The sequence below is a fragment of the Perna viridis genome, chromosome 5, assembly GCF_037379345.1.
Source record: "Perna viridis isolate PV_CMFRI_1.1 ecotype Kerala chromosome 5, ASM3737934v1, whole genome shotgun sequence".
Lineage (NCBI taxonomy): Eukaryota > Metazoa > Mollusca > Bivalvia > Mytilida > Mytilidae > Perna > Perna viridis.
The window spans coordinates 19150705-19166385 of NC_142449.1; the positions used below are offsets into that span (position 1 = coordinate 19150705).

The 15681-nt window shown below is 33.0% G+C and overlaps 1 protein-coding gene across 1 annotated transcript in view; it reads right to left on the reverse strand.

Moving 5' to 3' along the window:
- Positions 1 to 10852, reverse strand: part of LOC148616400 (sodium- and chloride-dependent glycine transporter 1-like) — a 45098-nt gene extending 34246 nt beyond the window's left edge. The window contains exon 1 of the mRNA XM_088583406.1: positions 10751 to 10852. The gene's annotated coding sequence lies outside the window, so the exon portion shown is untranslated. The remainder of the gene's footprint in view (positions 1 to 10750) is intronic.
- Positions 10853 to 15681: the final 4829 nt, after the last annotated feature.

The window sequence follows — 15681 nt, forward strand, 5'->3', positions numbered from 1 at the left end:
TGTGGCAAGTAAGTCAGAATGATAAGTTGTATTGTGTGTTATAAGCTGGAATCGAATCGCTATGTAAAAGATAACATGTCGGAATGATGTAGAAAAAAAGTAATTACAATACCGACTTGCTAATAATAATGTAATGACATGTTAGTAAGATGTCGACATGTTGAATTCAACTTGTTTATTTATTATTTCAACTTGTATATATATGATGATAAATTGTCATGTTGAAATCAACATGTCGACATCTTGTTTTTATGTCATTACATTTATATGAGCAAGTAGACATTGTAAATTCAATTTTTGCTATATTATTCCGACATCTTGATTTCAACATGATGATATATCACAAGATGAACAATTTGACGTTATATGTTGATATCATCAATAAACAAGTTGAATTCAACATGTCGACATCTTACTAATATGTCATTGCATTAATATTAGCAAGTCGACATTGTAATTCATTTTTTTCTACATCATTCCGACATGCTATCTTCAACATGATAACTTGATTCCAACTTATAACGCACAACTACGGAAGCGTAAAGGTATCATTTTTTGTTGTTATATATTTCAATTAAACGATTTAAATATATCAACATCCTGTGATATAATTCGTCATTTTCAAGTTTTCTTGTCGTATGTTAAAATTATATTGATATATGTAAGTCAATATCTTATTGTTGATAATTTTTGTCGATATTTAAAAATCAACATTTTATATTAAACGATTGTTTTATTGACAATTTATTTTTATATCGAGGTATAATCGGTATTTTGCCATAATTTTGATATGAAATGTCGACTTTTATAACAACAAAAAATGATACCTGTACGCTTCCGTACACAACAGAACTTATTATTCTGACTTATTTGCCACAAAGTATCCTTACAAGGGGAGTACCATATGCGTTTCCATATTATACCGATCTACGTAACTGACTGTATAGACGTTATGACATCAAACCTTCAAGATTTCGGTGTTTCAATAATTTCACGGTGACAGCCTGAGGTTTTTTGAAAAGACAATTGAATTAGTGTCTAACAAGTAAACAAAAGTTTTTTGTTTTGTTTTGTTTTTTTTTTGTCAAAGATTACCTTGAATGAACATACATCGGAATTTTAATATAAAAAAACTTCTTAGAGCATCCATTTATTTCCGTTGATTTTTGGGGAAAATAGTAACCTCCATATTTTTTCCACCACTTTATATATATATATTGCACTTTAAGTATACGCAAGACATATATGAAAATGACATTGAGGTGGAAGGGTTTGGAGGAGTTAAGGTTTCAGCACATGTGTATAATAGAATAGCTACAGTATTACAATACTATTGTGTCCATTTTGAAATAAACTGCCAAAATTACCTTTTTCATGATGTAATTTCACAATTTTGATTTTGCTGTCATAAAATGAAGTAAAAATATAAAGTATGTTTATCAGAACAACAATGCACACACATTCAGGACCATAGGAAGAAACTACAATTATATTGGACCCATTTTGATATAGCTCCAACCTCTTAAGAGTATCTAGTTTATATCAGGTCCATTTTCCTGTTAGCAGCAAAAACAAACAAAAAACGCTCCTCGAGGTGGAATTTATATAATTCTCTGTACGAATGCAACAAGTCAGACGCTCAGAAATCATGAAGACCTAAGATAATTCTTGACTTCTCTAATATATGCAACACTGTTTAAACGATCGTTCATCCGTAACTGTTGATACGGGCTTGGCAAATAATGTATAATATGACAATAGATGGATATAAAGTTTCAAGCTCCTGCACGGTCTTATTTTCCATCGTCTCATTTCTCGCGTTAAGTCGTCTACAGATTGATCATGTTTATCACTTCAAAGGATAAAATATTTTCTATTTCATGGCATGTTTTTGACCATAGTAGGTTTAAGTTGGATGTCCAAAGTACTTTAATTTCCACGGCAGTATTAAAGGGATACACGTATAATGAAGCAACATTTCTCAATAATACGTCTGTTCATTACATTAATTCTTTAGCATTTCCAGAAGAATGTATACAACGTATAAATTTGTATTGCTTGTCCATTTGGTCTTGCACAAGCTTAATTTGAAGTTTCGTCCTCCTCTCCATTTCGTCTTTGTAAACTCAATCTTAAGTTCATTTTTTATTGCATGAACTCGATTAACTGTATAGTTTTAAACGAAAAACATATTTGTTGTACAATGTCCATCATATTCAGACAAGAACATCTTTGCATGCTTAAACCTTTGCTAAATTTAATCAAGAATGTGCTCGACAATGAACATATGTTGCTTGAGAAATTATTTCTTGTATACGAGCCTGTATGCAATTGCAACATGTTGTTATATCTTTTTTATTTCTTTCTTACATTCGTTTCTTTATTTTTCTCTCTTCTTTCTCTCTTCTTTTTTTTTTTGAAATATAATGCGGACGCGTGGGCGTACTTTCGTATTGGTGCATGTAGTTACGCGTCTGCATTGACGCAATGTCATTTAACATGACACTTTAGATAAATTTAATAATTCTATTTTTTTACTTTGTGCCAAGTTTTTTTGTGTGAAAAATAAACATTGTTTGAGTCAAATCAGGGAGTGTATATTAAGGATATATAAATTGATATCATAAAGCCCCTATTCAAATTAATATAAATTATCCGTATTACAAGTACAGTATTATGCATTGGTAACTAGAGATATTGGATATTACATGTAAATGTCATGAATACATATACCATGTTGGGCATGATGGTTGGCAAAACAACAAAATCAAAGTAATGGGGCACCCAGTCAATGAAGATTTTAAATTTATCAAAATGCACATGTATTCAAGTGAAGTCGAATAAACCAATCGAAAACTTAAAGTCATTTACAAGAAATTATAATATTTGTAATGCTATGCATATCTATACTGTTTGTTTATGTGTATATGTATTGGTTGTTCTTTTGTGATTTTGCTCGCTGTCAAATGCTTCTGATAATCATGGCCGTGTACGTTTTTGTCTACCCATTGTCTTCCCATTCTACACTTCAATCAGTATTTCTTGAAAGTACGAAATACGCTTACGAATTTGACTGGAAATCACTTACAATTTATATTAGATGATTTTATATGTAAATGTACAGTATATATAATTATTGCAGCTCAAAACAAACATATTTTAGAAAATCCCCCATGATTAACAATCTAACAAGAAATACCAAACATTAACTATATAACTACAATTTAGTTGCAATGGGTCCTAGATTTTAATTTTCGAGTAGAGGATGTATGAAATAGAAATAAAATCCACGGACTGGAGGCTTCCAAATTTATTGAAATTGTGCATTCGAACGTTTTTATAATAAGTGAGCTCATTTCTCTAGGACATTTTCTATTTAAACAAAGTAGCAATTTCTTGCCGTGAACAACTTCTATGTAGCTCAAAGATCTATAACAAAACCGTTATAAAAATCTTCAATTATCACAGAATTTGAGCAACTTCAGATTCCAATTTAGTTGGAAAGATGTGGTGAATACCGCAAATATGATGTCTTTATCCCTCGTGCACTTTGCACCTTTTCTCTTGACAACAAAAAAGTTACTGATGAATCTATATCCCATGAGTACCATTTTGTATGATGGATTAATACGTGTATTACAATGAAAGTTGAGCTTTTTGTTTGACTTCAATAATGTATGTGCATTACTTTCAATATTTCTGCATGTTTGTTTCACAAATATGTGCTTAGTATAATATCAAATATACTCTTTCATATAATGTTCATTTAATTCGAAACAAACACAATAGTATAATTAAAGCTTTTAATACTGCCAGGCAGTTTACTTTCTACTCTATTTTTTTTAATTCCCAAAAAGCTTCAATCAATAGTGTTGCTGTAGACAAACCGAGCACTATCATTCATCCTGTTTTCGTTCAACTAATTTTAGCTATTCGAAAAATATTGGAGACATGGTAATTTCCTATTTGCTTCAATTTTGTTAGACTGAATAATAGTCAAAGCGAACTTTAATGTCACTGTGTGTACGTAAATCTCATTTCGATAAACGGATAGAAAGACGCAGAACAATTTTAATCGTCACAGGACTGCAAAAAGTAACAATATTTAATTTTACTCCATAGGATGAAAAGTCACAAGTCAAAAAGTCATAAAATCGGAAAAATTAAAATGTTTTGTAGTATTAAGTAGGACGAAAACATAATTTACTTAGCTTTGAGCAAAAAGTAGAAGTAACATCTTTATGTTCATTTGAAAAAAAAAATAACTGTATTAAAGCTTTCTGTTCATTGGCAATTTTAGCTCATAATAAGATAAACTAAGACTAAGCAAGATTCAATTACTATGTGTACTTGTATATAATATTGGATTGCCGCGATTGATTCCTACAACAAAAAGTCAGAAATAGGGCTTAAAACCAGTAAAGCTTGAATACTGAGAAAGAGTTTTAAATCAATCTGTAAAGACAAGATGATTTTATGAACTGTGGTGGTACTGTAGTATATGTGGAGGGTGTACCATTATCCCTTTTACGCTATGGTTTTAGCCAAAATATACTAATAATATATCAATTTAAAAAAAGCCGCAAATTCTACCACAGTATAACATGTCTCCCGGTTTCTTCCGAACTATCCATATATAAACGAAAGAAAGCATCGCCAATCAGAACAAAGTGCAAAATGTGTTTGGGTTAAATCAACAAATACTGATTTCTTGCATTCCTATCTCTACAATTATCCTATATCCTGTTAGTATTACTACACACCCATTTCATAAAAAAATAGGAATATTATACCCGGTTAAACGAGCCACACATATAAATAATCTTTTCTGTGGTTAACAATCTCGCCTGGTTCCATTAATTGAAAATACAACAAAGAAATGCTTAATTCCACCATCCAATAAAAAGTCGACCCAGTACTATTACCTTACTCGGAATTATTGGTTCTCGAGAACCATCCGTGTTCCAAGTGCCTGTGAATAGCACTGAGAAATATAAGGGAGGTCCCTCTATGGCTTTTCAGCGAGCCCCCCTTTATTCGGAACATCCGTCGGCCGTGGACCGGAAGTGACCGGCAGAGGGAGGGGGACCGGAAGTGGACTTAAATGGGGAACCAATAAGGGGAACATGGGGACACACTGATCTAGGAAGGGAGGGTCTTAAAGACTGAGAGGGAGGAAACGACCTCCATAGGTATCCTCATTAAGTATTAGTGTCATTATATAGTATACTTTAAACAGGTAAGTATAAAAAGGGGTGTATTATTACAAGAGTTATCTTTCTTTGTTTATATTGCTTGTTTTTATTTTTACATTTTCATTATCGTTAATTTGTATTTAATTATTTTTGTAAATCAATTGTAATTTCATTGTCTTTGTGTAATAATGTCTAATTGAAAGGGCACTTTGAATAGATTTTAAATTTTGATTTGATTTTCACCTTGCGATGTTCAATTGATTGTGTAATTTGAATAGATGTCTCACGCATTAGAGAGATGTTAGAAACTTTTTATTTTACTGGTGATTTCAACAGCCCATGTATTGATTTATAACCGTTTTTATTCTACTTTGTGAATACATTACAGGTGTAAGGACGTGTTGTGCAATGTTTACCACTAAGAAATAAATTTTTATCATTGTTTTAATATTTTTTGTATTTAGTTTGAATAATTAAAGTTTCTATTTTGACTAACGTCTGAAGATTATACTGACGACTATCGTAAGGTTTACACGCTGTACATTGGAACGTTAATAGCTTTTGAATGATGTATTGCCTTTCATTTTTGTTATAATTAGATTTTCAGAGTCGACTTATTCATCACCTATAACAGATGGATTCTACCTTTTTATTTTTATGGGGCTCTATCGGGTAAACCGATTCCTTTTTCATACTTCCAATGTTTACATGTCGCGTGTACTTGACGTGATGTTATGGGGGTCTATTGGGTAAACCATTGTCGAGTTTTAAATTTCTCTCCATATTTTATTTGTCGTTTGTTTTCTACGCCCTTTTTCGTTAAAGTTTGAGACTTATATGGTCGCTTAATGTTTGTCTTTTGTTATTATAAGGAGATTGAACTTTTTTACTGCTATAGTATTTTCGATATTTGCATGTCGAGTACACCCAAACTTGCTTTGAACGTGTTATGAGAATCTATCGGATAAATCGGTTTCTTTTTCATACTTTCAATGTTTACATGTCGCGTGTACTAGATTTGACCAGTTATGGGGGTAAACCATTTAACTGTATGCGAAATTTTATTTTTCTCTCCATATTTTCATTCGTTTGTTTCCTTCGCCCCTGTTTTGTTTAAGTATTGTATGATGGGTTCTTTATAAGAAGAATGAACTTTTTCCTGCTATCGTATGTTTTCAAGTTACTTGCACTCAAACTTTGACCCGTGTTATGAGGCTCTGATAGTAAATATGTTTGTTATGCTGTCGCTAACGGTTTTTGTACTCCCCAAATCCTCCTTTTGTAAGGACGGAGTCTCTTTTTCTTTTCACGAGTGTAGTTGTACTATACAACTAGATACACCTATTTTATCTATTTTATTTACGATTCCATCGTCCTACGTTCTTGATGCTATTCCAAGACACATCTGGGCACCCATAATCGGAAGTGGACCACCGACTCTTTGGACTTTGACCATTTTAACCACCGATTTCTTTTTATCCTTACCACCCCTTGCTAAAGTGTATTAGTTCGACGCAGACGAGTTCAAAATCAGGACCCGCCTCCTCATTAGCGTCGTCCTATGAATTAAAATGATTTTAATTGTGACCAATGGAATTCAAACGTCATAAACTAACTTTTCGAAATCTCGATATAACAGATTCGTTTTATCGAGATAACGATTTATTTTTTTATCGAGATCTCAGGATAACGGTACTGTTTTATCGTGATCTCGAATTAAAAAAAAATCCATTGTTTTTGTGTCCCCTTTCGGCCTCCGTACATATGTATATAAAGGATTTGTTTTGATATTGATTAAAAAATAAAGCGGACGTAGCAATATAACAACATGCATATGTATGTTTGTGCAATAACCCTGATGTCAGCTAATTATTTTGAATAGTAAATCAGGGCTCCCCGCAAAAATATACATGTACCTAGGGCATCGTCCTTTTGCGCCAAATACAAATAAGAAAATTAAATATCAGTAAGGTAAAAATCTAAAAGAAAACGATCATAAAATAAAGAAAATGAGTTGAAATGAAATAAATTAAAGATAAGAAGATTAAAGATATCTGCATGTTTTATTAAAATAACTTTTTTGAACATTAACTCCGCCAGGGAAAGCTGCCCGTCCCAAGCCCAGAAAAAGGAGGAGGGTCCATATTTCCATTATTTAGCTAAAATAAAAGTCTTATATTTCTCATATTTTATAATTATACTTGCCAAAGAGATGAACAACAAATTATGAATATATCTTTAAAAAAATGGTGAATAACATACAATAACCACACCACGCATCTAATGAAACAATATCAAATATAAATTTACTTGTATTGTGGTGCAAAAGGCTCATTAATTTATTGACGCAATTTAACTGCGAAATTGAAAAGAAAACTGGCGCAAAAGAGTTGTGGCGCAAACGGCCTCCTTTTTGGTGCAAAAAAGAAAACGCCCTCTTCCTATTACGTACACTTTACTTTCTGTCTGTTTTGATGTCCATGAAATACCAACACTTCATGGTTCGGACTTACTTTGCCGTAGAAATTAATCTAAAGGAATTATATATAGCGTAGGCAGCTTCTTTTATTTTTCTCGCGGTTCGAGGATCTGTGATACATGTGTCGGTTTGCGATTGACAGGCTGGTGTACATGTAGGACTTCATATTGTGCAATATGAATATATATTTTATGTTATTGAAAGTAAAACAAAAATTGCCAACAAAAAAAAAAGAAATGACAGGACCTCGCTTACGTACACGTGTCTTAAGTGAAAATTGGCGAATTTTGATTGTACGAACCAAGAATTGTTTCGATGTATTCGGTAGAAATCAGTGGCGGATCTAGACCGGGGTGCAGGTGATTAGCACCACCTTTTATAGGAAAATTTGTCATTTTCATGTGTAAAGCTGATATACATGTCAAATAATATGTCCTTGCCCCCATTTTCCTGAGGAACCTCGACTGGCAATACTCCTTTTCAGAGTGTCATGATCCGATCCTGAAATAATTTAGCAGATTCGAAAAGACCTGTAAGAAAACCTTCATTGCAAGACCATTTTTCTTCAAAAATGGTTCAGGATACGCGAAAATAAGATGACTTCTCGAATTTCCTATTCTCTTTTCATTGTAGAATGTGTGCATCTGTCTGTATTTCATAACATGGTCCCGCGAATACATGTCAAATAAAAATCACACGGCTTTTGACACCCCCCCCCAAAAAAAACAAAACAAAACAAAAAACAAAAACAAAAGGAAAAAATAAATAAAATATGATAATAATAATAATAAGATAAAATAAAACACATGAAGAATTTTTAATACTGCAAGGTGATTTTTATCATACGGCTCCTTATTTTCATGCATGCATATTATATTGGAGGTCAAAGGAAGATAATTAAATTAATATTTATGTATACTGAAACATAATCAACAAACTCTTGTTTGCTACTTAACACAAGTAATTTTCATTCACTGAAAGTTACTGAACGGCTACTAAACACACTGAACTGACTTTCAAATGGACTACAGAACATACCGAACGCTTTTATATAATTACTGAAGACACTGAACACCATTTGAGTAAAATGCACTGAATTGGCACTGCATCACTAAATAACATTGAACATATTTTTGTTCAGAAAATTCAGTGTATGTTCACAGCATTTTGGCGGTTTCAGTAAATTATTGGCTTACTAGTGTATACAAATAAAAAACAGTGATGGCAAGACAAAATAAACATATAAAAGCAGCTTACAAAAACTTACACCTAAAAGGCCATTTTTTTTATAATGTAACAAGTTCCTGCTTTAATCTGTCTGTGCCAGAAACAACAAATTAATTTATTAAAGTTGTAACTTGTGGCACTATAACATTTACAAAGTTACTTCGGCATGAACCATCTGCTCCTGTTGTTTTTAAATATTAATGTCGCTTACAATTTTATCAACCTTTTCTGCTGATGTTTTTTTTAAATTGTAAATAATATGATATTCGGTGACTTTCTATTTTCATAATGCTAGGATGAGTGGATTTATCATACCCAACGTCTTTGCCAATATCAATTGTTACTGTATAAAATCTTAATTTGTACCTTGTTTGATTTGCAACTTTGAAATTTTGACAATTATAACTTATTAGCGTGTGATTTCCTTATTTATATTTTGAAGATTTGCAATTAGCGAATTGACAATACATACAAATAAAAAATTTAGAGCTTTTGTGCATGCTTTCCTAGTGCTACTCCAGCAAAGCTAAAGGTTGTCTGGCAAGCTATTTTCTTACTTGGTGCCATCCTAGGTTATGGGGTATGGAGAAGCGGAATTCCAACCTCTTACGTTGTAGGAGTACCCTAGTGCATGGTTTGTCGCGTCACATGTCCAAAATGACAGAAAGTCACCTGAGAAATCTTAAACGATTTATACGACATTAAATTACGTTTGACCTAAAATTGTTAACTTAAAAAAAAACAGTAAACCACACATCCCTTATTTTGTTGTTTGTTGGACTATCAAAGTAGAGCCCTCAGTCCGCGATGGACGATCTTCTCTTGTGCCAACATGGGACTCCGGACTATCAAAGTAGAGCCCTCAATCCGCGATGGGCGATCTTCTCTTGTGCCAACATGGGACTCCGGACTATCAAAGTAGAGCCCTCAATCCGCGATGGACGATCTCTTGTGCCAACATGGGACTCCGGACTATCAAAGTAGAGCCCTCAATCCGCGGTGGGCGATCTTCTCTTGTGCCGTTGATTGTTGGACTATCAAAGTAGAGCCTTCAATCCGCGATGGGCGATCTTCTCTTGTGCCAACATGGGACTCCGGACTATCAAAGTAGAGCCCTCAATCCGCGATGGACGATCTCTTGTACCAACATGGGACTCCGGACTATCAAAGTAGAGCCCTCAATCCGCGATAGGCCATCTTCTCTTGTGCCAAAATGGGACTCATTTACTCGTTGTAATGAGCATGCAATGCCTCGGGTCCGTTATTTGTTCGGCGAACTTCTGTCAAAACTGACAGCGTAATCAAAGCTAGAACTATGTTGTCAAACGTAATCTGAAAACTGCTCATCTGCACGGTTACTTGGCATCATCTATGCAAAACTATCACTGGCATCTTCCGATGCAAGAGAAGCTAAACCAAATTATATCAGCCATTTGCTGATATATCACCACCGTAACACAAGATCTATCTTGTCAAGTGAAGATTAATCTTTCTGGCTTTTCAGAAATATTCTTAACTTACTTTTTATTTTCATATACCAGTAATTTATGAAATATTTGAAATCATTATCTCCAAAGATTTATCACAGGTACATGTAAACTTGGGGCAAATAAAAAGTTTTCAAATTACGAATTTTGAGATAACACTTTCGTTCAAAATTCAAAGTATTCTTTTTTTTTACAATTACATTATTAAATGCACAGACACTTGTATGAAGACAATTAAAGACACACAATAGGAGTTTTTTGTACAATCGCACAGTGTTAACCAATAGTACCGAAAAACTTAACTGCATGCTTAAAAATAATAAATTACTACGTAGGAACTAAAGTGTATTTATTTTACTTACCGTCTATAATTTCTTACAACGTTCAATAACAACGGAAAGAAGCTGGGGTTCAGGTTTATTTTTTCACAATATGATATAATAGAATGCAGTCAATGTCCTTTGTTGTGCGTTACTTGTCAGCTGTAATTTTGACAACTATATGCTGATGTTTGATAAACAATTTCTATACAAAATGTTATGTATTATACGTTACATTTAACAGTGGGGGTGTCACTGAGTAACTTTACGTGTTATTTTTCTCTACATGTATTTTGGTGAGAAACAAAATTGAACCGTTTTGTGTGCAGAAGGCAGTCAGTCAGGGGGCCTGCCCCAGGCGCTAAAATGTACAAAGTAAATTAAATGAATGAAACAATATCTACTACATTAATATATCCGTGATTCATATCTTGGAATGGAACATATTTTTATACATCGTTGTTTTTCCAAAAAGATGGTACACCTAGATACAAATATATAGTTGTTGGTAGAGATTCCTCATACTTTGTAAGAAATAATTCCAAATCATCTTCCAAATATACAGAGGAAGATGTTTAAAAAATGCTGGAATTTTTAATCGACAACATATTTGTCCAGTGTGGTGGACGTGTTTTTCAACAAACGGTCGGCATTCCAATGAGAACAAATTGTGCCCCTTTACTAGCTGACCTATTCCTTCACTCTTATGAGGCTGACTTTATAGCTGATCTGATCAGAAAGAAAGAATATTGTTTAGCTAGATCCTTCAATCCCAGTTTCCGCTATATAGATGACGTGTTATCTTTAAACAATCCTAATTTCGGGGATTTGATACATCGCATCTACCCAAAAGAACTTGAGATAAAGGACAAAATTAGTGAAGAGATGCAATACATGAAAATCAGACATTAATGAACTCTTTACTTTTGAAAATAAGCTTGTTAACTTTAAGAATAACTTATATACATTTTGTTCAAAATTTAGAGCATATACATGTATAAAATGTATATACAATATATTGTATAGTCGAAAAATACCAAATTTGTTTGACGAGCTTTGGAACAGTCAGATTGCGAGGGTCTGACTGTTTCGAAACGAGTACAAATAATATATTGATATTTTCGGCAATGTTCATGTATTATTGTTTATTCTGCAACCACATTTTCTAAATAAAACGTGCGAAATTTGTCCGAAAAAGTTTTTTTTTCAGCATTTTTAGCGCGGTGGTCGGCGAAGGCACCGTTCTACATTTTTTTGGGATAAACATCTCGATTTTGACAACAGTGGTTATCTCAGCACTAAGATTTATGATAAAAGAGATGAGTTTTATCATAAATTTTACTTATAAGTACTAATTACTCTTTCCTTGAACACCATAAATATCTACGTAACAGACTCATGAATCGAATCGGGTATGAAGAAATGCGTCTCAAAAGGTGTTTTACCAAATTTTCTTTTAGATATCAGTCCTTGGTTGAAAAATACTCAGTTTCTTCTAAAATAATGAGTACTGATTGTACCGCTGATTTACCGATTACTGACGCAATAGTATACAAATGCTGCTTTAAAAATCACCACTGGTATATTGTCCGCAGTAGAAAAGGGAGGACTAGTGCGCTGTAAAACCTAGATTTAACCCACCATTTCGTTTGAAATGCTCGTAACAAGTCAGGACCATTGCGGTGCCAGCTGCTCCGATGGTGTAAAATCTATTTTGCCAGATTTATTTTGGACTTCACTTGATTATGGATAGGATTATTGATCGGTAATTTTGTGATTACCCTTGTTTAAACAACAACCCGCACCTTTTCATTCGAAAAGCACTAAATATCTTTCAATACACTTTCCACAAACTTTAAGGCTTATCACTCAGTCATTATATCTGCCTCATATTACTGACTAATTTCTAAAAAAAAATGATGTCAGTTTACATATACTAGAGGTAAAAAAGGTGAAAAAACCGAAAATCCTACTTACCGAAGACACCGACCATTTTATTAGCCTTGAGGGGGTCTTTTTGAAGAAAAAATAAATTTTCCAAGTATTACTTCTTGTGCGTAAAAAAATCTTATCCCCCAACAACCCCCTTGAGGATTGTCGTTGCCTAATTAGGGCGCTTCAATTTAATTCTGAAGGTAACTCAAAGACAAAGCAGAGTCCGAATTTCTTCTGACCCTGCAACTTTCCTTTTTCATTTGGATATTACATATCGGATTGGGAGTCCTCTTTTTATCAAAGCAGTCGCCAGGCGTCGATTTCACAAAGTCGTAAGTGTAAATTTGATCGTAAGTAATGACATCACAACCTTAAATAGCATTGTGACGTCAATAATTTACGACTTTTTGTGAAATTGACGCCAGAGCCTTAAGATTTATAATGTCTGATAGCATCTGAAACTATCTTACACCACCACATGAAAAAAGTACCATTGACATACCCCGTTTTAGTTTAAATGTAAACACTTAGGTCCCCTTTATTATAATTATTTCAAGAATAATAGGAAGGCATTTGCCTTAAGTGCGAGCGAATTTTATACATTGAGTAGATTCCCTTTTAAATAAAATGGATATAGCGTTTTCTCATGCAATATGAAAATATAGACGAATTTCTGTACATTTAAGAGCTAGTTTTGCTTGCTGTTAAGTTTGATTCCTTGTTATTTACGTCAATAAACAAAACCAATAAACAACTTTAACTCTAAACTTAGTTTGCAGATTAATTTGGTTTGAATTAACACAAATCCAATTAATTAAAATAAGTTTACCAATAACCTTTTATCAGTGACAATTATTCATTTCTATCTATTTACATGACAAAACCGGTGTTTTACCTCCAATATTCAAGTTGAATGTGTACAAATGTTACACGTACAAAAAAAATCCATTTGGTGTTTACCTAGGAAGGGAAAACCTACGAGATTATACAATTTCATAGAGAGAAAAATCATGATTAATATATGAAGATGTATGCTGAGTACCAATCGTAAGGGCTTGTCTTCTCATTTTATGCGGTGTTTGAACCAAATATTTACAAAAAGTAGACATAGATTCCGTTAAAAAAGAGGTTCCAGTCTATTATTTGCTATTTTTCTACAGAATTCTACACAAATGTATAAATAAAAGATCTTTTATTTATAGATTTGTGTAGAATTCTGACACGACACGCAAACCATCCTAACCGTCACAGTTACATGCTTTTCGGAACAGCAGAATTAAGAAAAAAATGGAGCCTTTCTTGACATTAAACCGCTATGCCAAAAAAAAGCTCCTTTCCTATTATAAAGCCACAGAAGGCATTGATATTTTATATCTATCTGAAGAAAAAAAAGTCGATTCAAACGGACTAAAGCCTGACAGCTAGGTTGAAAACAATTTTTTACCGAAAATGAACCTGAATACAACGCGCAAACTGATGCACTGGATGCAACGTGAATTTTGTGTGATATTTTAAACTTATGTTTAATAGGTAATTCGGCGTAATCAGAATCGTGGGGAATTAAAATCAAAGAGTTTATTGTTTAATTTTTATAAGAAGCATGTGTTTAGATACGTTCGAAGTCGATCCCGCGGTTTGTTCTTTTCATCTTATTCCTTTTTGGAATATGACGAAAATATTCAAACAATCGATATAATTGATTCAGTACATGAGTACTTTGATATATTTAGATAATAAGATTTGGGTTGCAGGATCAGAGGATATACGGACTAAGACAAAGTAGGGATGCTCATTTTCTTAAATATATTTGAACAGGGGATATATTAAAATAAAGTCCCTGATTTGAACGACCGACTTCTAGTGGAATAAAAAAAAGTAAACTTTAAGTGTCAGTCTTTGTAAGAATTGTTCAAATTCTGTAATATGTGATACGCCCTAAAAAAAAACTGCATATTTTTATTTTTTGTTGTCGTTAAGTTTTATATGAGAATTATTAAGCGTAGTATTTTGATAAAATATGTGATTGTCATTCATTCAAATGTGAAGAAATTTGTCTATTTATTTATAGCTATTATCTAGTATGACTGCTAGATTTATTTTTTTTATCTTGAGTACTTTCATTGTCATCGTTTTCTAATTACATATCTAGATTGTGAACTGCATTCTATTAATGAAAGTTTGACAGCAAATTGTTATACTTACTTATATAATTTGTGATACTGAAATTACTTTATTTTTGTATTGTTGTAATTTCAGGATCTAGAACCCTAGTGGCTGGTTCGACTACGACCTGCTTTACTTATAGGTCTATATGATGAAACGCATAATCATTCATTCCAATCTGTCTGTTCTTAGGAGATATTCAACATCGAAAACCCAAAAATTTCTATTGAATATTCGTGTCATTTACAGAGCTATTTTAATTTTGAATTCTACAGTGCATTCTTTACCATTTTTATCTCCCGACTAAGAACACGGTTTCTGTGAAAAGCAAATAGTATTTTCTGTTTACTTAAGCATTTTAAATAAAATATCAAAAATAAAAAAAATGTAGGCTTTCCAACCATGTATCACATTTTGCATGATTCTTAGCTTGAGTGCTACTTAAGTGTCAGTCCCAGTAAGAATCAGGCAGTAGATTAATCATGGTATGGAAAAACCCCATCATTTTGATAGTGTAATTTAACTATTTGCACCATCAGAGTCAAGGAAAACACTGAAATACACTGAAAATGAACATTCAAATGACAGATAACAATGTCAAAAATCTCATTTTCCCCAGAGTATCTTGAACAATTTCTGCGCTAAGCCAATGAAGCAGAGATCAAATAATGGTCTTTTCAGATAGAGGAAGTATTCTTGAGTGATATTACACTGTTAGATCGGTGGGTTTTGGCGGGCATGTTTCTGATTTTTTTCCCACTTTGCCTGATTCTTACTAACACTTACACTTAATACGACCGGTGTTGTCTATTGTTGCAACTAGTTTTTCTTCTGTCCTTCACTTTTAATTGCGTCTCGCATAATTCGTTACTTCA